The following is a 27,598-nucleotide window of genomic DNA, read 5'->3' on the forward strand; positions in this document are numbered from 1 at the left end:
AGTTATATGATATATTAGTTACTTCGGTAAAATCGGATCTTGTTAATTTTCCGAAAGTCCCTCCCCACCCCCAGGGTCATCAGCACGCATTTTTTTCTTCATATTCGTTTTCCACATATATATTAACATCCACCAGACTGGTTTATTATTGTTTTTGTTCCCGGGTGAAGATCTTTATATTGACCAATCTCACGATTGTCAACTTTGTCTTTCGGTCGATAAAAAAAAGTACCCGTGAAGGGTATGTCACTCTTATCAACTAAACCCTTCCTCCCAAAGTTTCTAGACTTGTGTCTAAATACAGACGGGATCGATTTTCCTTTCCAATTATTCTAGTGTTTTGTAGAATACGTACTAGAATTGATATATTCGACTGTTTGCTATCTCAAAACTTAGAAATCAATATTTACTACCTGCGCAAAAGTTAGAAATCAATACGTACTACACATAACTATTTACTCAACATGAGGTGGCACTGAAATAGCAAATGCATTGAACCAATACCATATGTCACGTAATTAACTATTGAAAACGCAATGATCTGTTAATTGGCGCGACAATCTACGAATTGCTCACTGCCTTGCACGGTAATTAATGGCCTTTATATTATAAGGCAAGTTTATTAGACAAACGAGAGCTGTTTGAATATCGCTTATTGACGCTAAAACAGCAAATGGATAAACATCGAAGTTGGTAAATAGTTAAACAGTTTTCCGCCCATAAGGTTGGTGTTATCAGTTCAGCTTATTCATTATTTTATATGTCTTGACATTTAAATTAAGAAAATTATATCTAGTACATAATAACAGTAAGTTACAATAGTAATTCGTGCCTAGAATTTATCAAGATTTAACAAATGTGAACACATTGTCTATATTTTTTTATGCATGACTTTGATTGAACGTGCCTGTGCGTATGTTTCTTTTCGTTCCGAAACAAAAAATTTTCAGACTCACAATTATTTGTTTAATTTACATTCGCTAATTAATCAGTAATACATATACTTACATGCATACATATTGAAATGAAACATAATGATGACATCCATACATACAAACATACATAGACATAAAGATATGCGTAAACACGCACGCGCACTCCCCACACACGGACACGATGCGTGAGTGTGCATATATATGTGTGTCTGCGTATTTCTATATGTGCGCGTATTCTAATACACATGTGTGCAAGTAACACTTAGTGCGTGAGTGCGTATATATACACACACACAAATACACACATACACATATATGTATGTATAGAGTGCTTGAAGTGGTATACAGGTATTGTATATTGAGAAAAAGGAGGCAGTGAGAGTATGTACATACATATACATACATGCAATCATATATATATATATTTATATATATATGCATATGTGTGTGTGTATGCATATATATATATATATATATATATATATATATAATATATATATATATATGTATGTATGTATGTATAGAGTGTTTGAAGTTGTGTACAGATATTGTATATTGAAAAAAAGGAGGCAATCAGAATATATATATATATATAATTGTTTTTTATTGGTATCGATCTTGAAAAAGTTCATGTCGACACTTGGAATACCATTCATTTAACGAGGCTAGCTCGTAAGTATTGAATTTCAAGCATAATATGTAAGTAAGATGCTGGCAAACGAAACTTTTAGCTGATAGGCAATATCTCTGACTAATCCTTTGTTAACTGTCCATAAAATATTAACAAAGAGAACAAAAGCCAAATAATAAATTGAAGAAAGATGCACTTCTTATATTTTAAATGTCCATTCATAATGACTATCGAGTAATTTTATTGCATCTTCAGTTTTGTCTTGTGTTTTTATTGAGTGAAGCCGTTCACTGTTAAGCCATAAATCAATTATGGCTTCAAGAACCGTAATGTTTTAGATAACATTTCAATCGAAATAAACTTATGGTTGTGTTGCTGTATTTAGAGACGATTTAGAATCAGCCAGAATGAATTGACCAGCGAAGTATATTTCTAAGTAGTCGACATCCTTACTAGAAAAAGCAGCCATTTATTATTAGATCACACGCTACTGTTTGGTAATAAAAGAAAGTTCGTGTTGGATAATGTAGGCTTTGATAAAGAGAAATATTGAGTGGGTGGACAAGGCTGAAATGTTTGTGTATATCATTCTGCTTATTCAGGTTTGTTTTCGTACTATATAAAATAACAAAATAAGAGCATTGATCACTTTATTTCATAGTGCATCAAGTATTTCATTGTTTTAATGATCGAGCCTGCTTTTAAACAGTTGTAAGTGATTCGAAGAATAGTTGACTACTATGTCTGAAGTAGAATGGTCATGTTAACACTGGCTTATTTGCTAATGACCATACGGCGTTTCGACTGGCAAACTTAATACGCCAAGCAACTGAGTTGAGAATTTCCTTTATCTCTTGGTAGTAGAGTGTTATTTGAAGGAATTTTAGCTGCAAATTCAAAGGATGAGTTATCCATCAGAAGTTGCTGTCTCTCTCTCGCTCTCTCTCTCTCTCTCTCTCTCTCTCTCTCTCTCTCTCTCTCTTTCGTTCTCTCTCCTCTCATCCTAATTTGGCTCAGTTATTATCCTAGAGAATTTAATAATTTAATCATAATAAAGCGGGTTTATCAGTAAAGTAATGCGAGTCATTTTATACTACGTAAACAAATTTATATTGGAAAAATATTAAGTATATATCTCTGATGATTTCTCGTATGATCATTGTTTTTGCTTGCTGGAAGTGGGGGAAGCGGCGGGGGTGGGGCATAGCTGTTGCAACCCTCCGGGAGCTGTGAAATTCTAACTGTTAATGGTTCCCTTGCCTATTTGCAACATTTACGGGAAAGATATGAGCAGGGAGAGAATTCCAGAGAGACAACGATCCATTTACGGAGAATTGGAGTAATTGATTACTGTGACTGGAAATAGCAAATGTCATAACAGAAGAAGAGATACGTGAGTCAAGTAAGTCTGAAGGGAGATGGCATGGGCCAATACAGTCCCTTGAAGCAGAGGCCATTAAATTTGTGATAGAAAACTCAGAGAAAATAGTATATCTGAAAGCCAAAGGCGGGAGCGAACGTGTTACTGAGTTACTTCAACCAACCAGTCAACTGACCAGCTTTTGGATGCCGTCTAGCATGCCTCGGTTACTGCAGGTGCATCATATCGGATGTGAAAGTAATACTTTATTATAAGCATCTCCTGAGCTATATAACGTGTCGATAATTGATTGTAGCTGGCGTATATACTCTGGTGGTATATAACTGACGGTATACCTATTAACTTAATACCAGTGATGCTTTCATCAACGGAGCTATAGCAAACCTCTAATCAACGTAATTACGATGGATATCTCAACCAACATATTTACAATGATACACGCAACGGTATATACATAATCCTATACACTTTAACACAACTATTGCGATATGCTCGTAAACATAATTACTGAGATATCCTAATTAACATGTTCACAGCAATAACCATATGAACAGATTCACAATCCTTATCAATATTCTCACAACCATCTTCCCGTTTCTCATCTACTTCATCCGCCCTGGCTCCAGTACCGTATTATCATTATAATGATCAATGCTTCAATAACAGAACCGTTAGTAGTAATTCTTTTTTGTTTTACTGTTTTTTTTTTTTTCTGTTCGACATTTTACAAACACGTTTGTTCAGAGCCAGAACAATAAAGAATTCCATGTATGCAAAAGAAACTGGAAATTTATAGCTATAAAGGTAGCGAAACTTTATGAATATTTTTCCTCTTTATCTTCTGAGGCGCTTCTGACATTAATGGGAGAAACCTTGCATCGTTCCTTTCACTCACTCCCACTACATATAATAACGGAACAGCCATTTTTCATCTTGCTTTTAGTGCCATTAATATCCGTTATGTTTCATTGATTCACAACTACACCTGAGCGAAAACGACAACACCAACTACTACTACTACTACTACTACTACTACTACTACTACTACTATCACCACCACCAACAGCAACAACAACCACAATAATAATAATAACAATAATAATAATAGTAATAATAATAGTAATAATAATAATAATAGTAATAATAATAATAATAATAATGATAATAACAATAATAATGATAATAATATAATAATAATAATAATAATAATAATAATAATAATAATAATATAATAATAATAATAATAATAATAATGATATATTGTTCACGGACAAACAAATAAGCAAACAAGCAAACAAACAAAGAAACACGACTGAAAACAATACCTCTGCCTTCGCTAAGACGGCGGTAATAGGGATGGTGATGATGATGATGATGATTACGACGACGACGACGATGATGATGATGATGATGATGATGATGATGACGATGATGATAATAATATGTGAGATGTAAGTGTTCCCACTGTAAAGGAATTTGACAAATTAAGTAAATATAAGGCCCTGGAAACTGAAGTGCAACAGATATGGCATCTTAAGGTGAGAACTGGTCCTGTTATTTCGAGTGCTCTAGATATGATAAAAAAGGAATGTCAGAAATATCTAGATAATATCCCAGGAGAGCCAGGTCTCATAGAAATCCAAAAGATAGCGCTAAATACTGCCCATATTTTAGAAAAAACCCTATCAATTTAAATGTAACTGTTGTAATACATGAAGATATTTCGCTACTGTCCCTGCGAGTTACCCTCCCCAATCTTTCAGTCATATGTAACATCTTCATCCTTCACTCGCCCTAGGACACTGGGTATGTCTCGGCAAGTGAGTGTAACAAACAAATCAGAACACATCAGAAAGTGATAAGTGAAAATTTTTGGACAAAATGGTAAAACCGTATGGCATATTGCCAGTCAATGTACGCCACTAGCCCCAAAAGAATATAAGAGACGTCATGATGATATAGCAAGTATTGACCATCACACACTTTGAAACAAATATGGATTTGACAGAGGAAAAAGTGGTACGAACATAAACCCGAAGGCATCATCGAAAATGATAATGCAAAAATCCTATGGGATTTTATAAGTCAGTGCGATAGAAAATAGGAAACCAGATATATTGTTAATTGAGAAAGAAGCCAAAAGATCCCGGAACATAGATATAGTATCTCAGCTGACAACAAGGTATGCGATAAGGAAGAAAGAAGAGTCGATAGATATGACAGGTTAGCTTGGGCGGTTAAGCAGTTGTGATCTCTGAAAAAGGTGGTATTAGTACCAATAATTGTCGAAGACCCCTGGGAACAGTGAGCAGAAATCTTGAGAAGTACATGGGACAAATAAAGGTTGCAATAAGGGTGGAGCACTAGCAAAAAACAGCACTGCTTGGAACTGCTCGATACTTCGGATGGTGTTTGAAAAATAAAGGGAGCTACCTTATTCACTGGTAGTGAACAGTTGATATTGTGATACATCTCCAGTGTTAGAAACTGTGCAAAGACAATAAACTAATAAGAAGAATCATAATTGTAATTATAATATGCCCTGATCCAATGCCAGGCAGTGGCTATCATGGTTTCTGATATTAACTGACTGGAAGTCTTATCATATACATGTTTGTCTTATTATTAAATATAGGCTACAGTAAATATTCTGCTCAGCACCACAGATTTGCTTGCCATTTACTTCACCTTAGCCAGTTGAGCATGCCTCTTGGTGGCTGACAATATGTACATCTCTGATGACGAGCAGAGGTAGTAAGCGAGCTCTTTGGGGTTTAAATAGTTCACCTTATTCAGGGACATTTTCAGCGGGATGGGCCGCTCGAACTGAAGGGATTTGTAACTGAACCCCTACCTGCAAGGTCGTGCGATATTTATCATGATATGAGAACACCGTGTTGCGCACATATGGTTGTGATGTATGTACCTGGTGTATCCCTATCAGGTGCGTAGTCCTGATGGGCATATTGAGAGTCGTATATATATATATATATATATATATAAACCACCGTCACTTTTATGACATGTACTGTTTTCTCACTGAGTAATAATAATTCTTTCTACTAAAGGCACAAGGTTTGAAAGTTTGGGGGAAGGGGCTAGTCGAACAAATCGACCCCAGTGTTCCACTGTTACATAATTCATCGACTTCGGTGGAATTTGAAATCAGACGTTATGACATGAAATATCGCTTAGCATTTTCTCCAACGCATTAATAAAACTTCCAGCTCGCCACCTTAACAATAATAATAACTGGTCAATATAACAAGCCACGTAACACAATTTTCCACAAAAGTAATTGAGTGTAGCTAATAACAGAACATCTCCCGATTCAATAACTTTCTACAAAATGAGTCTGTGTTACTTTCTATGAAACGTCATCTTTTATTCGATCGTCAAAACATTTCACTTCATCTTCCTATTATTTGTTTAGATACCAATCGATTCTTGGACTGGTTTTCTGCCATATTATGTCCCATAGGAGACCAGGCTCTTCTATCTGCACTGTATTTGCTTTATACTCTTTTAGCTTTTTCTTTACAGAAGATGATCTTTTGCGGTACAATGAAATTTATACTCTACAGGGTGTTGCGTGCTTCTTGAAGGATTTCGAACACATTTATATGTCTTTAACATAGAATAGTTCTGTCTTTTTTTCTTCATCTGTTTGCGTAGGAATGGCTGCGTGGTAAGTAGCTTGCTTATGAACCACATGGTTCCGGTTCATTCCTACTGCGTGGCACCTTGGGCAAGTGTCTTCTACTATAGCCTCGGGCAGGCCAAAGCCTTGTGAGTGGATTTGGTAGACGGAAACTGAAAGAAGCCCGTCGTATATATATATATATATATATATATATATATATAATATATATATATAATATATATATATATATGTATGTATGTATGTATGTGTGTGTGTGTGTGTCTATGTTTGTTCCCCCAACATCGTTTGACAACCGATGCTGGTGTGTATACGTCCCCGTAATTTAGGGGTTCGGCAAAAGAGACCGATAGAATAAGTACTAGGCTTACAAAGAATAAGTCCTGGGATCGATTTGCTCGACTAAAGGCAGTACTCCAGCATGGCCCAGTCAATGACTGAAACAAGTAAAAGAGTAAAGAGTAAAGAATTTTCCCTTTTATCAGTTCCCGAATGTTTCCCATCTCTAATTTGTCTCTTTCTGACTCAAGAAAATGTGATAGATATAGAAAGGCTGCTGGGAGCACCTCCCAGGTGTCATGCTGGTGGAAATAACGTTCGACTTCTCAGTTCTCTTCTCATCGGCTTTCGTCCTGATGTCATAGAGAATAACTGGATTCCATTTGCTCCCGCATTTACTAATATGATATCTGTGAACGGTGATCCCTCGAAACAGCGGTAGACGCAGGAAAAGTCATGGGTTTCATGTCAGAAACAAACTGTTTTCGCTATCTCGGGTACTGCTCATTATTGTCTTCCTCATTTTCAATCCCTCTAACTCTGAAAAGAAGAGTTCAAATGGTTCTGATTAAGCGTGGTAGCAAACAAATACAGCGAGTTGGCAGAATCGGTACCACACCGGACAAAATGCTTAATGACAAATCTTCCGGCTCTTTACGCTATGGTAAGGAACAGAGACGTCGAGGCCGATCTTGCCGATCTTGCGGAAAATGCTGAAAAGTTGTGCAACACATTTTTAAAGAAAACATTTGCAACGAATGCGTGCGTAGGTGTGTATATGTGTGTATACATATGGACATATATATATATATATATATAAAGAGAAGAGAGAAGAGAGAGAGGGGTGGTGTTACTCTAAGTAACAGTTTTGTGATGTTCTTGCGGCTTTCATAAGAGTATCTATCTATTTTTCTATCTATCTATCTATCTATCTATCAACCATCGCTCTCTCTCTATATATAATATATATTATATATATATATATATATATATATATATGTATGTATGTATATGTATGTATGTGTGTGGTGTGTGTATGTGTGGTGTGTGTGTGTGTCTGTGTTTGTCCCCCCAACATCGCTTGACAACTGATGCTGGTGTGTATACGTCCCCGTAATTTAGGGGTTCGGCAAAAGAGACCGATAGAATAAGTACTAGGCTTACAAAGAATAAGTCCTGGGATCGATTTGCTCGACTAAAGGCAGTACTCCAGCATGGCCTCAGTCAAATGACTGAAACAAGTAAAAGAGTAAAGAGTAAAGAATATTTCCCTTTTATCAGTTCCCGAATGTTTCCCATCTCTAATTTGTCTCTTTCTGACTCAAGAAAATGTGATAGATATAGAAAGGCTGCTGGGAGCACCTCCCAGGTGTCATGCTGGTGGAAATAACGTTCGACTTCTCAGTTCTCTATCTCATCGGCTTTCGTCCTGATGTCATAGAGAATAACTGGATTCCATTTGCTCCCGCATTTACTAATATGATATCTGTGAACGGTGATCCCTCGAAACAGCGGTAGACGCAGGAAAAGTCATGGGTTTCATGTCAGAAACAAACTGTTTTCGCTATCTCGGGTACTGCTCATTATTGTCTTCCTCATTTTCAATCCCTCTAACTCTGAAAAGAAGAGTTCAAATGGTTCTGATTAAGCGTGGTAGCAAACAAATACAGCGATGGTTGGCGAATCGGTACCACACCGGACAAAATGCTTAATGACAAATCTTCCGGCTCTTTACGCTATGGTAAGGAACAGAGGACGTCGAGGCCGATCTTGCCGATCTTGCGGAAAATGCTGAAAAGTGGTTGCAACACATTTTTAAAGAAAACATTTGCAACGATATGCGTGCGTAGGTGTGTATATGTGTGTATACATATGGACATATATATATATATATATAAAGAGAGAGGAGAGAGAGAGAGAGAGGGGTGTGGTACTTAAGTAACAGTTTTGTATGATGTTCTTGCGGCTTTCATAAAGAGTAGCTATCTATTGTTTATCTATCTATATATCTATCTATCTAACCATCGCTCTCTCTCTATTATATATATATATTATATATATATAATATATATATATACTGTGTGTGTGTGTTGTGTGTGTGTGTGTGTGTGGTGTGTGTGTGTGTGTGTGTGCGCACGTGTGTGTGTGCGTGTGTGCGTGTATATGTCTGTGTTTTTGCGTATTCATGGTTTTGGTGTGATTACTAGCGGAACTATATGGTTGGAAATCAAAATTATTACCACACACACGCACACACATATACACATTCATATATATATATATATATATATATATATGAATGCGCTGACGAATTCACGACATATCCTGCGCTTCATCATGAGACGTCACAAAATGTATCGTCTGTAATGGTTTAGCCAAATTTTTGTATTACTGAGGTGAACCCTTACATGAATCAATTTCCTTGTGTCTTTAACGCTTTGCCTAACAGAGTTAAAGACACAATTTTCCATCGGGTTCTGTTAGCAGAAATGACTCCGTTACAAGGATCGGGTTAGGCCTGACTTGAACATGTCTTCCTCCTTTCCCATAGCAGCTTCTAATAACATTTGGAGCCATGGTAAATATAGTATAATATATTGGAATAACTATAATATTGCATCTCCCATTTGCTTCCAACATAACAATAAAACAAAAGCATAACTGGCTTCCTTATTGTGATTTCATCTCCACTCAAATTTTTTTATTGGTGTTGTCTCAACTTTCATTACTCCTGTTACGTTCAACTCGTTATTACATCTCTAATATATCGACATTCACTGTTAACACATATTTTTAATTAACTCTCCCAATTATTCCCTTGTTTTTCCTGTCGAATTTAGCTTTTAATTTACGTTCCTTTTCTATTTTGTATTTTAGATTTACAGCTCTGCAGCTCTCGGTAATGTTTGCTTCTTTCCTCATGTTTCATTGTTTCTCATTTGAGGTTGCGTTTCAAAGACAAAGTTTCTTAATGTTTTGTTGATTTTGTTTTGGCCATATTTAGTTACGGTTCTAGTTGAACTCCCGATGTTTCACACACAGCTCATTCTTATATTCAACATATTTTTTGCTTAATTTACCTTTATATTCATTACAGTCATCTTGTTAGTTCAACAACCTGAACTAACTTGCATATGTTGCTATGTTGATCCCAGCTTTCCATGAGAGACTGTTTGTTCTCCATTATAGAGCCGAAATTACATTTCTATAATTCTTTTTGCGCAAATATCATCTAACTTTACATCGACGCATAACCACCGTTTTACTCATAAATTTATTGAATATTTTGAAATGAACACAAGATTATTTTACCGACAACAAAATGTATGTATTCATGTGCGGTGCAATGAACATTACGCAAACGATTTAGAATTCTGTTTTCTTATCAATTTTAGAGTCAATTTTGTAGTGTGTAAAACATACTTGTAAACGCAGTTCTGACAGTTGAAAGTCAATAATGTCAATATATATTGATTAATACGTGCTCATTTTATACAACCATTCTTTAAATGTATCTTAACATTCATCTGCTTCCTGTGGCAATGTTGATATTTATTACATCCCACAGAGTAACGGTAAGTAAACTTTTCTATAGTAGTGAGAGTTCAAACTTATCAGGACGTGAATATTTTATTAAAATAAATTTTTATAATCTTATTTCTTTAAATCGATTTCTTACCAAGATTAAGTGAGTTAGATTCTTATTGAAAGTGAAAAGAAGATTATGCAACAGTCATACCTTTCCCATTGGTAAATTGAAAGCGAATTAAATGAACCATTGTAAATCGTAATTCACTACTTGACTTGATTCTTTTAAACCAATTGCACAGGTATATTTTATTTTCAATAATTGACATTCAGAAATTAAATTCAAATATTAACTATGTGAATGTTTCTCACGTTAATTATACTTCTAAATGTAGTAGTACCTAAAAGGCCCCAGTGGAATGATCTACTGTCTTTTTAATAATTATCATACTTGTCATTAATCTTGTTAAGGAAAAGAAACATTTCTAATTTAACTTTCGTTGACAGTACATAGGTTGAATGAAAGACAGATTGGTCTTAAAAGGCAAAGAATTGATACAATATATTACGCTGCTGTGTATGTTAAGTAAACATTTCTCTTAAACTTTCATATGAAACTAAGGTGTGCTGAGTCGATAAGATATTGCAGTAATAATTCATTTTTGACAGTTCTTATTAACTTGGAGGCGTCTTTCTTAGAATGCATATTTCTAAGAATTAATTATATGACCATCGTCATATCTCGATACCGGAAATGTTTACTAACTCTTATGAGATAAGCTACCAGAAACAGGCGATTACTCTCACAGGGGATTCTATTTCTATTCTGCTTAACGTAGTAGAAATTAAGGAGACATATCCGGAGCTATGGACCTCATATGTTATCTGAATAGAGTAAAATTTAAATATCTGATTGTATGAACAACACACAAGAATAGAATGTGAGAGACAAATGCTTTGAAAATATGTGCCTAAATCTAACGATATCGAACACTGCACCAACATGAGGTGTGAACTATAAATGCACAATGCTGTAGAGAAGTCGTCATTTAGTGAGGAAGATGTTACACACAAAAACTCTTAAAATTCTCAAGAGGATATCAGAGAGAACTTGTAATAATCTGTAATAAAAATACTCTTGCAGATATATATTCCACTGGAAACGCTTTGATGATGTCTTCTGACAGTTCTGAAAAACAAACCAAAACGAGAAAACGATGTGCAAAATAGTTATCTTAATGTTCCTGAATCCATTCGCAGTTCGCAGACCACTTATTAACTAAACGAAGAGACACTGACTCGATATTTCCATTTCATTAAGGATTGTTATAATAATTCGTTTAAGTTCGAATATAATCAAAACTTTCATGAATTATAAACAAATTCCTCCTTGACATGATCGATGTTAATAAGGTACAGTAAGTACCGGAGATTTGGGGTGGCTGTACTTTGGATGTAGTGTGAACCGAATAGTTCACTGTTAGTACATTGTACTTCCTTCTACTCATATTCCACAAGCCCTCCTCTCTCTGCCACACCCCCTCTTCCTCTGTTATTTATATAATCTGTATGTATTTATGTCTATCCGTCTGTATGTATGTGTGTGTGTGTTTATGTGCATTATAATTTATCAATTGAAAATGCATGCAAGTTTCCTTCCCCGAAAGGGTACTTGTTTTCTGAACGCCGAAAGACAGAAGGGAAAATTCTCGGTGGAATTGGAACTCAGAGAATTGAAACTGCAAGAGAAACCTTGAAACATTCTATCCGACACTTTAACGATCCTGCCAAATTCCCCGCATTATACAGATACATACATATACACACATACATACACACGCGCATACGCAAGCACGCGCACACACAGACATGCACACACATACACACACAAACAAACACAGGTACCAAACACAGACGTAAAGTGATGTAGATAGATAAACAGGTCCAAAACGAAAAAGAAAAATATTTAGCATACTTCGTAAACTTTTCATTTTATTCGTCTGAACACGTTCGCATCAGTAGTATTACTTATGCTTCCCAGGAGTGAGAAAACACTCCTGAACATTCGGATGCATGGTTCTAACTAATAAGGCCTTCACAGCTCAAAGATAAGGCTTGTTCTCAATGGCTAGTCAACAGCTTCTAGGTAAGGCTCCTTCTTATTGGCTGATTGAAATCATGATGTGGGACTGATTGGTCAGGACTGATGACTGTTGCTTGAAAAAAAAAAACCAATGTTACCGGTCACCCAATCAAACGAACATCACCTAGTTGTGATTAACTTGTTCATGGAACCATGTCTCGAAATAATCAGAAATATCTTTTCCACTTCTTTGATTTAAAAACCTGAGTTCTTTACAGTGTGTCTATCCTTTAAAAAATCTGTGGAGTGCCCTTTTCTTTGAATCGTCTTTCTGCCTGTCTGTTTGTCTGTCTATTTCTGTCTCCCTCTCTGTTTGTGTGTGTCTGTGTGTGTGTGTGTTAGTGTGCGTATGCGTATGTATGTGTGCATGTGTGTGCACGTATATATATATATATGTTTGCATCCATGTGTGCGTTCGTGTTTGTGTTTACGTGTACACACCGATGTAAACAAGTCTAATATGTTGTGTCTTCTTCTGTCCAAGGTGTATCTTAGCATTACAGATTTATCAAATGGGTTCCAGACTAAAATAAATATCGCAGGCTATGTAGTATAAGACCATTGAAAAATTTACTCCTGTATGGATGCACTTACAAGCACTTATATGTATAAAAGAGTAAAAGTATTTCCGAAACAGACAGATTTACTAATCGTTGTAGCATGCTACGTATATCATAGCCTCCTTTTTGTATTTTACATTTGGCGGAACAATCTCATCGGAGAAGAAAATAGTTGATCATTCAAGCTGCCTTCAGATTTGAAAAACACGCAACTGAATACCAATTGGATGAACGGTAAATCAGTGTCTTGTTGAATATATTGTTACGGTGGAATCACCCGTCGTCGCCCGTCCCGAACGGCTCACACAAGTTCCGCCACGGAACCCAAAGAGGCGGAGAGAGGAGATACAGATAGATACTGCCACAACCTCAACACAGAGATACAGAGGCACAACCCGAGATACAACCCAAAGAGGCAAGGCAACAACTGGCAACACTGGCTTATATTCAAACAACAGTTTATACGACAATCAATTGATACACATCAAATACATTTAAGGCAAACAACAAATCAATACATCATACGGTATACCACAGATCAAAGCATTTAACAACATGCATGTAACAATATAACAGTGTTCAGTAACGACACAACAAGTCCAGATCAAATAATGTTCACGATACGTCACAGTCCAATCAGAACACTTCGATACATTATACAATGTTCGTATCACAACAATTCACGTTACAATTCAACAAGTCCTTTACTCTTCTCCTTCACAATGTCCTTTATCGACCACATCGACAGAGTCCTTGACTGTTCTTTTCACCGTGACACATATCAATGCACAAAACACATACCTTAATTCCTAACTGAATCGCCAGTGTCCCATTCTGCACTCATCTCTTAATACTGCTAAATCCTCTGAATACTCTGCTAATTCCCCTCTGTGCATATTCCAATCGCTCGCTCCTAGGCCTCCTCGCATCCCAGCTCGCTCCCAGGAATTCCAACGCTTGCTCCTTAAATCCAAGGTTCCATCCACTCGCTCTGACCTCCAGAATCCGACTGTCTTCTTCGAGGACCGGCCAGCGACTGCCAGATCCGTCTGTGCTCCTCGACGACCGCTCAACGACTGCCTAGAACCTCACTTCCTTGTCCTGACTTCCACTCCCTCATCTCCCTCTGTTCTACCACCTATAGTCTTTCTATTTGCTATCTGATTCCTTACTCTATCTATATCGCCTACTGTCCCTTAGCCTCTCTATCTGTCCCTTAGTCTTATACTCTATCTCTCTCGTGACAGCTCTACCAAACTCTCTGCCTGTCCTTCTCTCCTACTGTCAATACCCTCTCCATCTGCTCTTAGATTCCCTTAATCTGTCCTCCTCTTCACTTCTTCAAGGGGTGCCCAGAGCGACCCCTAATTCACCCGCACAAGGTCACAGGTCATTCCAAAACCCATTAGTCCTCCATTAAACAAAAGACTGTCACTTTTCTACTAGACATGCCGGAACCATAATTCCAATGTGGGTCACCGGGAAATGCACCAGCTAAACCGTAACAATATATATATCGTATTATATAAATGTTAATAGTGCATGTCGCAGAGTCTTGGAAAAGTCTAAAAGTTTGCGACTGAAGCGTGTCATAAATAATGCATTAAAAATTATACGTGATAAAAACAGTCACTTCTGAGGCTATAGCAGAAGATACTTGCCCAACTATCTATCTATCTATCTGTCTATCTATCTATCTATCTATCTATCTATCTATCTATCTATCTATCTATCTATCTATCTATCTGTCTGTCTGTCTGTCTGACTGTCTTCCTCTCTGTATTTCTATCTACTTATATATAAATTCGCATATATATATATATATATATATATATGTATATATGCACACACATATATATATGTATGTATCTGCATTATATACATGTAAATGCTTATATGTGTATGTATGTATTTGCATGCACATACACGTACATCACATAACCATCACCATCTCCCATAATTGGTAAAGCTAATTTTGAGGTGTTATACTTGACAGTTTGGCAATCAACCAAATCACTACAGTCAATATCCTCCCTCACATGCAAGAGTCGATATTTGTCCAATCTCAACATGTATATATATATATATATATATATATATAATATATATATATATATATATATATATATATACATGCATATATATATATATATGTATGTATGTATGTATGTATGTATGTATGTATGTATGTATGTATGTATGTATATATATATATATATATATATATATGTGTGTGTGTGTATATATATATATACGAATATATGTGTGTATATATATACACATAGGTATGTACATGTTTGTATTTTTGTATGTATGTATGCACGTATGTGTGTAAGTATTTGTGAAGTATTGGTGAATTATATAGATGTGATAGTTTTAATTTGTCGCCAGGGATCAACGTAACTGTTTTCTAAGCATACTGCCTGTAGACATTAAAAGTATTTAGCCAATTAAATATACACTCATTCCCACTACACATCCCGACTAGATGGAAATGTTATTAAAAAGACATTTGAGGTTTTTTCAAAGCAGTCTGTGTCGAGTAAATTAAATATATTTGAAAGATATAATGCATCTACGTTTGCATACAGTTGACAGATTCTTTTCAATATCATTGAGAAAATAATTCGGAAGCACATTTTTATGGGTTTGAAATCTTCTTAATTTAATCCATACAGTTCAATAAAATATCCTAAAAAAACTAGAGTATTATATGTATATAGTGAAGAATAGAATGTTCTGTATACACGGGGGATAGATACATAAAAGAGTAAAGAAATGTAAAAGTCACTGAAAGTTTGTATAATAAACTTTATGGTGATATTAGGATCATATTATATCATTACATCATTACAAATTAAATAAGTATCGGTCTCACGATCAGACGATTGTCAACTTATATATAGAAAACTCTTTTGCTGTGAATAGGACACAATCTTTGGTAAAAAAAAAAAAAGGTACATATATGAAGCAATATATCAAGGGGAACAACTCTCACTTTTTCATGAAGCTCTCCAGTGTTTTTTGCGAGCATACAGTTGGTGGAGTCATTTCATTTTTTACACAATTAATTATATTGCCGTACTAGGTTTTAAAGATTAAGCATTAATGTGTGAGTGAGTGTATATGCGTGTATATAATGCTCCAACATCTCATTCCCTCTCTTGTAAAGTATGAATAGTAATTTATACCTAGAAATTGTGACTGGAATACATATATAACTTTTTGGCATACGTTGAAATTCCATAATTGAATGAAATATATGAGTCCAATAAAAAATGAATAACAAAGCAATTGCCAAGATATGAATACTTTCTTCATAAGAGTCATGTCGGACCTCTCATGACTCAGGTTTGAGTATAAATGGGTGTTCAGGAGTTAAGTAATTAAGTGACAATTAGTAATACAATTAAAATGAATGGGTGTTAAGTTCAGGTTTATATTTTTGTGTGTATGTATATATGTGTGCGTATGTATGTATCTATCCATATACATACATACATGCATGCATATGTATATATATATATATATATATATATATATATATCACGTTATCACGTGACCGACAGACCATCAGATGTTGTTACACATCGCTGGTCACAATGCGTTCGCATTGTTTTAGCCTTCGAATGACGCCACCCCGCTGGCTAAGCGAGCAGGCCAATATATATATATATATATATATATATATATATATATATTATATATATATATATTCAGTTAATTAACGATGGAACACTGAATGTATATTAAAATTTTAATGCACGCGAAACGTGCTGATACAAAGATTATTTATGAGAAAGAATAAAACAGCTTCAGAATAAAAACGGTTCAGTTATTGTTTTTTCCCATATGTACTCCCTTTATATCAACACGTTAAACTTTCTTGAACAAATATACATCTACATTCGTATCTTATGCCTACATATACACATACATGCATACACACATATATACATTCATACATATATTTATATATGTATATATTTATTATTAGATATTTGGGATCGTTACCAATAGATACGCAACTCCTATTTGAGGATAACCTCATCGTATGGTATACTTAGAGAAAATTACATCAAACAAAATAAATAAAATAGCATACACTAAAATTAGTTAAATAAAAAATAACTTACCTGTTATTAGTCTGTGGGGGAAGAATGTAGTACTAGTAATCATTATACTTGCTTCTGCGCTGGTGGGTTGTGTATTAAGGATATACTTAATACATAAATCCACCTGTGCGTCCTCAAGCTATGTATATTATTATTATTATTATTATTATTATTATTATTATTATTATTATTATTATTCAATAGTTTTATTTTTATAGCGTGCTTTGACTTCACTAACGAGCGCAGCTCTGTGTGCCTTGGGTATGTGCTGTGATTTGTTGTTGTTATTATTATTATTATTATTATTATTATTATTATTATTATTATTATTATTATTTACGGGTAAAAGTAATTGTTGATCCCTAATATATTATATATATGTATATATCTTTATACACTCATTTATAATATATATTGTATATTTTGTACTACATACGTTGCATTTTATACATTATATATATAGATAGATCGGAAACCACTACACATTCTTTATTTTCACTCCTTGCTCTTTCTGGGTTCCTTTCTGTAGAAGAGCGTAGGCTCGAAAAGTTAAAGACATTTTCACTTCCCGAGCGTTTAACTAATACATCTGTGTTGTCTACACCATCTCTCACTTTTGTGAATTCTCCTCCTATATATATATATTGTATATATGTATATATATATATATATATATATATATATATATATATATATATTATATATATATACATATAAGAGGGATGGCCACTAGTGGACATCCATTATGCTAGAAGTAGACCCCCTATGGTCTTACCACGAATATTCAATTTTTCACACATTATTATTTTGAATTATATAAAGATATATATAATATATATATAATATTATTATATAATATAATATATAATATATATTATATATAACAATTTAGGAATGGCCTAAACAGGCCATTCGTCCACCAGAAAGAGCAGCCAGAACTCAACCGCCAAGTAGTGCAATTCGAAATAAGGTGAAAATTAATTAATTTCACCTTATTTCCGAATTGCACTACTTGGCGGTTTGAGTTCTGGCTGCTCTTTCTGGTGGACGAATGGCCTGTTTAGGCCATTCCTAAATTGTTATATTATATATATTTAGTCTTTGACTATTTTCTCTTTTCCACTAGGCCGCTGGTAGCGATAAATTTTTACTGAATTTTTTGCTACTCTAAATTGATTATATATATTATATATATATATATATATATATATATATATAGATATATATATATATATATATATATATATATATATATATATAATATACTATATATATATTATACATATATGTATATATGCATGTTTGTATATATACACATGTGTTTACGTATGTTTGTATATATATAGTACGCCACTACACCATGTTCAGTTGTTATATATATATATATACATATATATATGCGTGTTTTTTTGTATGTGTATGCATATGTGCGTGCGATCTGCGTTTCCGGGACTCCATTTTTTATGAAATATTACTGTAATCATAACGACTGAAAATGGCGTAGCGGCGTACTATATTTCCCAAGGAGGAGAAGCTATTTCTTCTATAACTGTTATTAAAATGTCTTTCGAATTTTTCATAGTTATTATATTATACTTTGCTGAGGTATTTGTAGTAATTATATTAAATTTCGATATTTCACTTATAATACCGGTTAGTTGTTTACAATGTTTATATTCTGAGAGATAGTGATTATGTTTTAGAGGTGTAAAGAAATAAGATGATATTTACGATAAATTGTAAAACCATTAGAAATTATTAAAGAAATTATTAAAGACAAGAACGTGGGTTTCATAACTAAAACAGGCAAAATTATTTAAAACAATAATGTAGGTTATAAACAAAGGAAATGGCAGGTTGTATATTCGCACAACAAAATAAAAATGAGTCAAAGATACAAAATATTGGTAAGAGCACTGGAGCATGAGATAATGAAGAAACATTGCAGCGACCAACGGCCGAATGCAGTCTGCTAACATGCGAAAAGATAAGGGGATAATGACAAAGTTGTTACTTTAAGAAATGATGCCAAAGGCTGATTGATCTTTAACTGAATACTTTGTCAAAAAATGTAGCTGATATCAGTCTTTATAATTTACTGATCTATTTATATTTTTAATGTTAAAAATAAAGAATATAGGAAATTATTATTGTCATGTTAATTATGTTATCTTTTTAACCGGCGATGTGAATAAATATTGTAAAAGATGACGTCGTCTATATTGCATGTAGAAATAATAGTTTAAATAATATATGATTCTATGATTTTTAAAAATAGATTTCAATATTGCTGTTGAAGAAAAGGCAGCGAGCTAGCAGATTCGTTAGAACGCCGGTAAAAATGTTTAATGGCATTTCGTCAGCCTCTAGATTCTGAATTTAAATTCCGCCGAGGTCGACTTTACATTTCGGGATAGATAAAATTAGTACCAGTTGAGCACTGGGGTTGATATAATCGGCTTTAACTCTCTCACAAAACTGCTGGTGTTGTGGCAAAACGTAAAACCAGTATTGTTGATAACGAAAAGGTGTCGAGTTGGCAGACTCGTTTCTGTGCTTTCCAACCCCTCACCAGTTATCGGCTATATCACATATATATATATCTTTATATATATATATATATATAGTCAATAATAAAAGGGTAAAATTAATTAATTATTAATTAATTTTACCAAGTAGTGTCCAGTATGTAAAAAAACCATTTACGGTATATTTAAAACATTACGTTATATAATTAGGGTTCAGTAAAATAATTTACTTTACCACACACCGAACTTTTGGAAATAGCAGCCAAAAAATCTTAGCTATTTCCTCTACTATATGAAAAGTCTCCCAGACAACGTATACTCAAAAATAATTCACGCAAGTATAGAGGGAAAAATAACGAAAGATCACACGTACATCGATTCCTTGAGAACGCCGTTTCTGGATTAGTTGGATATAGAGATCAACATTTCCGTCATCAGCTCAAGATTTCTTTATATTTGGATTTGAGCTGATGACGGAAATGTTGATCTCTATATCCAACTAATCCAGAAACGGCGTTCTCAAGGAATCGATGTACGTGTGATCTTTCGTTATTTTTCCCTCTATACCTGCGTGAATTATTTTTGAATATACATTGTCTGGGAGATTTTTCTTATAGTAGAGGAAATAGCTAAGATTTTTTGGCTGCTGTTTCTAAAAGTTCGGTGTGTGGTAAAGTAAATTAGTTTACTGAACCCTAATTATATAACGTAATGTTTTATATATATATGTGTGTGTGTGTATGTGTGTGTGTATGTGTGTATGTGTGTGTGCATGTATGTATGTAAATTTGGCCTGTAGTCAACTTTAATCTGCCTATACTCCATCTATGTATTTATTGGCTTATACACCTTTCTTTGGTCGTATTGTTACCCATTATACGCATTCACGCGCACGCACACACACTGTCGCGTGCGCATATATATATTATATATATATATATTATATATATAATATATATAATATATATATATATATATATATATATATATATATATCATATTATACATGTATACATGTGTACACGCCTGAGAATGTATACAGTGTCATAGCTACATTCAATCTCGCTCATATGGTGATTTTACCTTACTTTGAATAGATGTCTAGTTTGCCTATTTATGCTCTTCAGGCAATTTAATTTCCAAGTCATTAAAGTAAAGCTGTTGTTTAATATTTATGATGTCTACAATGTTTCAAACTATTACCTGATACCTGTCACTGAAGTTGCTTTTATTGGCCTACATTTCTCTAGTACTTATTTTGTTAACGTTCTCCATTATTTTTGCAATTTGTGTCTCACGAGTTTCTAAACCACAATTATCTTCTAAGTGATCAATTTTAGTTTCAAAATCTAAATTAATGTGTTGAGTTTTCATTCCATTGCCTATTTTTTAAAATTTGCGTATCATTGGCACATTTGCCAAATCCCGCATCAATTTTCATATTATATCTGAAATATTTTCTGTTTTTAGTATCTGCCGCCTCAGGATATTGTTTAGTGTATAAAATATGACTTGGATGATATAGTTTGATATCAAACGGTTTATGTGTCACATATAATTTGCAGCCATTTGCAGTTGTATTCAATAAAGTTCTTAATGGATTCTTTTGTGTATACAACTGTTTCCATACCCTCTCCTTTTTGCATGGATATTGAAGTTTTTTACTTTTGACATGACATCCTTGATATGCTACCTTAGTATTGGGACTCTTTGGTTTGGTAAGGAGTGATATGCTGTCAAAAGCTTTTAGGCAATCAATCCATGCCATACGTAGAATTTTGTTTCTATTTCTGATGCATTCAAAAACAACCCCGCTTATCAATAGCTGTTCGTTATATCCGTATATTTCTTCCGAATACTTCTTTGTTGAGATGCTATTATTTTCAAAATGAGCAACCATCCTGTTGCAGATTATAAATATTAGGGATATTTTTTTTTATATTGTTGCTAAGTAGTCTATTTATTTATTTTTTTTTATATTGCGGCATTACTATAGAAATCCTATATTGCAGCTACTGGGGGAGTAAAACTACAGGATTGATTCTAGTCTCTGTGGAATTCATAGAATTCTGTTACTACCCTTTCATGTGTATTGCGTTCTTATTTAACCAGTTATTGAAGATTTTATTAATTCCAGGAAAGATTCAGTTACTCTCAGTCTTAGATGTGTTGGTAAAACTCTCGCTGTTTATACTGGGCAGTATCTACAGTGTTCTTAAGTCCCCTCTCCTACTCGTTTCAATTCGATTCTGCTTCTACTTTGTGCTAAGTGTTCTACATGCGTTCCTAATATTGGATTTCCACTGTTGTGTTTGTATATCACAGTGCTGTGTTCTTTTTTTCTTATTGCTGTTTCAAATATTTGATAAGAAGATCTCTCACCGTTTATTCAATAATCATAACCAACTTGTATTTCTTCAGGATCCGTTGTTTCCAACGTCCTTTCACTTCCCGAATACCTTTTTTTTTTTTTCCTTGATAATATATTTTCTTAATGTTACCTCCGATTTCTCTTTCACAGTTATTATGAGTAAAGAGAGACATTTTATGCAAATTGTGTATAGCATATTTTTTTTCACAATTCTGTGTAGGATTGGATAAAGAACAATTTTCTCCACCTGTGGCAAACCCGGTTTCCATCGCCACTGTAACGATCTGGTTTTATCATGTACAAAGTATTTTCTGGAGTATCCGTGGTATCACATTCTGTAATCATTTTATCGTTTCTCTTTTACTTGTTTCTGTCATTGGACTGCGGCCGCGCTGACGCACCACAATCAATCGTTTCGTTGAACAAATCGATCCCAGTTCTTTAAAATATGAATTCTGGTACTTATTCTGTTGATCGCTTTTGCCGAACCACTGTGTTAGGCGGAAATAAACAACCCAAAAGCGCTTCTAAAGCGTTAGAAATACAAACACACACACACACACACACACACACACACACACACACACACACACACACACACACACACACAGTTGAGGCCCAGTCGTTAGGGCAGCGGACTCGCGGTCGTAGGAAATGCGGTTTCGATTCCCAGACCGAGCGTTGTGAGTGTTTATTGAGCGAAAACATCTAAAGCTCCACGAGGCTCCTGCAGGGGTGGTGGCTAACCCTGCTGTACTCTTTCACCACAACTCTCTCTCACTCTTTCTTCTTGTTTCTGTTGTACCTGTATTTCAAAGGGCCAGCCTTGTCACACACTGTTTCATGCTGAATTTTCCCTGAGAACTCCGTTAACGGCACACGTGTCAGTGGAGTGGCCAGCCACTTACACATTAATTTCACTAGCAGGCTGTCGTCGTAACCGACGGAGTGCCACGATATATATAGATATATATAGTGAAAATATGTAGAAAACGTATAAAAAGGGGAAGAGAAATGCCTTCGTTTCACATGGTTTTAATATCTTTTTTATAAAATAATATATACATATTATTTTATGGATGGTAAAAGTCTCATTAAATATGCTCAACCACATGCGCACGGCACGCACAAACACACATACGCATACACACTGAATTGAATTTATGCTTTACGAGCGAGAGGTATTCATTTTTGTTTGTTTTAACAGTAGTTTGCTAATGAGATGATCTATAATATAATATAGTTTGGTGTATATTCTGAGGAATGGGGTTTAATCTAGCAAACCGTTTGTGCATATACGTGACGAATGGAGACCTATCAATGTTGCTGAAATAATACTGATACGATCTATTGTGCCATATATTGTATAATAACATTTCGGCAATGATCGGGTGAAGTGGCAATGAATCGATTGTAGTATTGTGCAACAAAGTGTGTTGCCTAGTCTATTATCATTTTGCTAAAATACACACACAGACACACACACACGCATACACACATATCGTCTTCATCACAATCATTTAACATTCGTTGTCCATGCTGGCACGGGTTGAACGGTTTGGCTAGAGATGGTAAGGTGAGGGGCTGCACCGGACTAAAGTCTGATTTGGCATGGTCTTTACGGTGGGAAGCCTTTCCTAACTCCACTAGCCTTTCCTATGTATGTATGTATGTATGTATGTATGTATGTATGTATGTATGTATGTATGTATGTATGTATGTATGCTTGCATGTAAGTATGTATGTATTTAAATATGTATGTATATATGTATATATACGACAGTCACTGTTTTCGCCTCCCAGTCCGACCCTCAAGGCATTTGTCGGCCCAAGGCTATCATAGAGGACACTTTCCTGAGGAAATATGCAATGGTATCGAGCGGGAAACCACCTAGTTGCAAAACAGGATTGTCAATCGCATAGACATGCGTACAACACTTTGTCCCTGAAGGTATTTACTCTTAACGTGTGAGGCTAAGTGTTTCTCTGTTCCCTCTTTGTTCATTTTCTTACGAGCACATTCCCATTTCACCAAAGTGTTCTTTGGAGCGCCTGCCGATTTTTCTTATTCTATTCTGGCATGTGTTGCTATTCAGTCTATATTGTCCGTGTAGCCGATAACTTTCTTTTTCGTAGTCGGGTATAATAGTGTTCATTTCTCTTTGCATTATGAGATTCTGTAATTTCCCTGTGTCTGTTTTTATTTATTCAAATTGCTTTCTTTCTTCATAAAAGAATCATTTCTGTTATCTTAATTGCATTTTGAAGGCGCACCCACTAGATAAATGCAATTATTCCTTTTGTCATTGTACAGGGTGTTCAAAAAGTCTCTCCACAGTGCATATTTTCCATCCTGACTCTCCAAGAGGTATTTCAAAACTTATTTAAAAGAGTCAACTTATGTACTAAAGTCTAATATATTCAGTTTGTAGTCTTATACCATCTTATAAATATTTTGCTACAAAATAATTACTGCGGAGAGACTTTTTGAACACCCTGTGTGCATTATGCGCGGTGGATTTTCTCTATTTTTACAAATGCTCAGTGCTTTGATATTGTTTAAATATATCTTTATATACACACGTCAAGAGCGTCGCCTAAACATCTTTCACCTGCGCTGCCTCCGAAAAATCCTCCGCATCAAATGGCAGAATCATATCCCCAACAAAGATGTCCTCAGGCAAGCAGGAATACCAAGCATGTTTGCACTCCTCACACAAAGACGTATGAGATGGCTTGGGCATGTTAGCCGTATGAAAGATGGCAGAATCCCCAAGGACATACTCTACGGAGCGCTTGCTAGGGGTACTAGGTCTGTGGGTAGACCGATCTTACGTTACAAGGATGTTTGCAAAAGGGAAAGGAAGGCCTGCAACATCAATATTAGCGGTTGGGAGGCAGTTGCCGGCAACCGTGGAGAATGGCGACGTACCGTAAAAGAGGGAATACAAAGGAGTGACAGAGAGAGAGAGAGGAGAAATGGAAAGAAAAGAAGAGACGTCAACAAGAGACTATGGCATTACAACCAGCCAGGAACAGTCTTCGCTACATTTGCGGTACCTGCCAGAAGGAGTGTTTGTACAGGATAGGACTACACAGCCACAGCATGAAATGTATCAGGACATGAAATATAAAAGCCGGACTAGACTACTTTATGCGCAACTCCATTGTCTCCCGAGACAGAAAGGATGCCAACAATATCTTTATATGAGTTATTATTACAAATCGGCTCGGAATCGCTTATGCTTTTAAATTCAGCTTCTGTTTCATATTTGCGTTTGTTTTACTGTTTCCAAGTCTTCTCTTTAAAGAAGTTAATCAGCATTGGTATCTGTATATCTATGTAACGAACCAATAATAAACAATATTGTCATGTGTTCTTCTTGTAATTGTTTTTATTTTTAGTGAACGCTAACCGTATTAATAGAAATATTTGTTGTGATTTAGCCTTTTGAGAACTCATTTCTAAAAATTGTATTATATGTGCATCAGAGAAATGTCATTAAACCACATTACGACAGTCTTAATAAACCCGAAGCAGAAAGACATTTTTCATTTTGTTTGTTACTAGTTTCGTCGACGTTTATGTATATATATGAATGTATGTATATGTATGTATATATATATATATATATATATATATATATATATATATATATATATATGTGTGTGTGTGTGTGTGTGTGTGTATGTGTGTATGTGTGTGTGTGTGGGTGTGTACGCGTGCGTGTATGTGTGCGTGTTTATGTATGCGTGTGTATATAGATATGCATCAAAAGGTATGATATGCCTAGTCCATAAAGAAGGAAATAGAATAGATCCTAAAAATTAGAGCTCTCCATCTGATTTCACATGTTAGCAAGGAACACATTGTGAGGATGAGTCTGATCATGTTCCTAGAATAAAATTTCTTGCCTAAAAACACATAACATGGTTTCCGTCTAGGAAGGAGCTGTCTCACACAGCTGCTACAGCATCATGGCTGGTTACTGAAAGAGTAGCTTAACCCCTCAAATTTGGATGTGATATATCCTAACAAAATCAATAATGGCATGATATGTCACACACACACTACGTGACCTTGGTATGGCTGGAGAACTAGGAGAGTGGCTGCATGACACTTTTAAAATATACAAATCAGACAGGCAGTGGTGTTCTCTCAAGGAGACATCAATACACAGCTGAGTCCGTCAATTAGCTCAAATGAAACCTCTATTGCTTGTGGTAGCTCTCTCAGACATCTCCTCAGCCATACAGTCAGCCACTCTCGGCAGTTATACTGATGATATAAAAGTATCACAGGCGGTTAAGGAGTCTGAAACTGCCAAAACGAATTGAATGCAACATACAAATGGGGTAATGAAAATAACAGGCGTTTCAAGCATTTTACTATCGACCCATAAACAGACTACAGCCGGAGTACTCTGGACCAGGGACTAGTGCAATCTCAGAGCCAGAATCGGTACTTGACGTGCGGAATCAATATAAGGATTTATACAACTGTGATCACCGCGGAACGTCAAATTTGTGGTGGAACTTGAGGCAAATCGGTACCAATACACAAAGAAAATACACTCGGTGAAACGGGTTGAACTAATAGATGTTAAAATAATAATAATAATAATAATGATAATAACAATAATGATAATATTAATAACATCGAAAAATACGTTAGGAATGGGAATCCAGGTTCGAAATTTCCCCAAGACACGTGATGAAGTCTGGAGGGTATATCAGCCGAAACGTTGTGTTAACAATAAAAAAAACATATATCCGTCAATGTAAATAATGTAAATAATATATATATATATATATATATATATATATATATATCTTTTGCTGGAGTACCGTTTTTCAATATGTTTGGGTTTCTTAACGAGTAAGATGATGGAGCTACACTTCGTTGTCTTTCTTTTCACGATGTAGATTCCTCTACTATCTCAGATAGAAATTTTCTTAGATACCCTTTGAAGACCTACACCTCACAGCCCTCCGCCCCAACATTCGAATCTGTCCGAAATAAAAGCAAAGTGACGAGAAAGCCTGATATGAACGCGTTTGTTGTATATGAAATTTTGAGTTGTGGATGTATGTCGGACTGTCATTTTCAACTGACGGATGGATCTGGTTACCGACCCACAATCAATTCACCATCTACCTTAGGCAGAAAGCAGCGATTAGTCTCCTTCTATCATGTCACTATGGTGACTTAAGTTATATGATGGCCAAACGCTTCTTAACCTTTGGAGTACCACTTGAAAGGCAAAGTGCAATGAAAGAGAGAAACGCTGCTTTCTAGTATTTCATTTAAAATGCTGAAAGTGTTGAAATTGGCGTTATCAAATGATAATTCTATAATTATACGGCAGTAGGTTGTCAACGACACCGGGAGACGGCATTTTCCTTGAGGATTTCAGGTTAATTACAATGTATGAGTGTGCGAATGAAAGGAGGGACTTCCTTGTA

General features: G+C 35.1%; 1 protein-coding gene and 1 long non-coding RNA gene across 2 annotated transcripts in view; both read right to left on the minus strand.

Annotated features, from left to right (window-relative positions):
* The window catches only part of LOC115209555 (metabotropic glutamate receptor 8-like), a 654,788-nt gene that overhangs the window by 334,180 nt on the left and 293,010 nt on the right, over nucleotides 1-27,598 (minus strand). The gene's annotated exons all lie outside the window — the stretch shown is intronic.
* Nucleotides 14,134-27,395, minus strand: LOC118762626. The gene is made up of 3 exons (XR_004998384.1): nucleotides 27,385-27,395; nucleotides 22,497-22,502; nucleotides 14,134-14,482 (listed from the first exon to the last, which is right to left on the minus strand). It is a non-coding gene; the product is annotated as an uncharacterized LOC118762626 (long non-coding RNA).

This window comes from Octopus sinensis, linkage group LG3 (assembly GCF_006345805.1).
Source record: "Octopus sinensis linkage group LG3, ASM634580v1, whole genome shotgun sequence".
Taxonomy (NCBI): Eukaryota; Metazoa; Mollusca; class Cephalopoda; order Octopoda; family Octopodidae; genus Octopus; species Octopus sinensis.